Consider the following 1,297-nt stretch of genomic DNA (forward strand, 5'->3'; position numbering starts at 1 on the left):
AAATAAATACACACTCACTCATTTCTATTTTCCACCCATCACTAATCAATTCCAGCCTACCCTTAAGTGCTTAAGTAAACTCCTCGCTTAACACCAGATAAAAAGACACTTGACGAAGGGATCTCGCAGGCACAGCAGCCAGAGGATTAAGTAGACAAAGTGTAGAACAGAGACAGTAGGTGAGACAACCGCGGGACAGTGGTTGTGTACCGTAGGCTTCTTACAGTGCTATTTTGGCATGAGTGTGTTCCCAGCTGCGGTAGTTCGTAGATTAGCGTTATCTGGGTTCATCTCTTTATGATTTTCCTCTTTATTTCTTATGCTTGTGCTTTTTTTGTCTGTTTTTTTTCTTCTTCATATCTCCCCATTTCCTTTTTTTTCTATCTTTCTCCCTCTTCTCATTTTCGTATATACAGGGTCTGTTATTGTGATTCTTATCAGTACGTCGGGACAGTAATATATAATAATGTTGCTTCCATTTTAACATGAATGTTGCTTGATTGTTATGAAGTTGATATGCAGTAATTTGGAGTCAGTTTCTGTGTAGGCTTAACTAGGGGAATTTTTGTTGTATTTGTTATATGGAATGAAACAATATGTTTTATACCTCTGACTGTACAATATATTCTTTACCTCTCATTGTCTTAAAAAAGTAGTATCTATTTGGACAATCTGTCTTGGCTGTGTGTGTTGTGATTGTGAACTGATAGAATCTACCAGCTCTCTGCATCTCCTTCAATACTTTTCTCATAGCAGCTTTGTCATGGTTGTGTGTCTTGAAGTAGTTGACACAGTACATTGACGGGGATCTTGGTGACCGAAGGTGGCAGAGGTATGAGCTGAGAGGAAAATAACTTTTACAGAACTGGGGTTTGGTTCGATTTTTTGGAAAACATTTTTACTTTTTGTCAGGAGCTTAGGGCAAGGGAATTATTCAAATGATTTGCTAATTAGGTGAAGGTTAAGATAATTTGATATAACAAGATGATAGTAATTTTTATAGAACTGGACGTTTTGGTTCAATTTTGGGGAAAACATTTTATTTTTTTTTCAGAAGCATAGAGTAAGCTAATTATTAGTTATGAAAAGGGCTAGATAATTAGTTATAACAAAAAAAATAAAAACTGTTTTCCATAAGAAACTATTTTGAAATTTCAACGACAGATATACCAAAGAATACCTTGAAGAATGCAATTTCCTCTGTAAAAAAATAAAAGTCTTTTCACTTCATACCTTAAACACTACAGTTTCCATGACATCCTTCGTTGATTCTTCCACATAGACCTAACATATATGT

General features: G+C 35.2%; 1 protein-coding gene across 1 annotated transcript in view; it reads left to right on the forward strand.

Annotated features, from left to right (window-relative positions):
* Nucleotides 1–1,297, forward strand: part of LOC119586684 — a gene marked incomplete at its 3' end in the record, with an annotated part of 31,110 nt that overhangs the window by 27,027 nt on the left and 2,786 nt on the right.

The sequence above is a fragment of the Penaeus monodon genome, chromosome 21 (assembly GCF_015228065.2).
Source record: "Penaeus monodon isolate SGIC_2016 chromosome 21, NSTDA_Pmon_1, whole genome shotgun sequence".
Lineage (NCBI taxonomy): Eukaryota > Metazoa > Arthropoda > Malacostraca > Decapoda > Penaeidae > Penaeus > Penaeus monodon.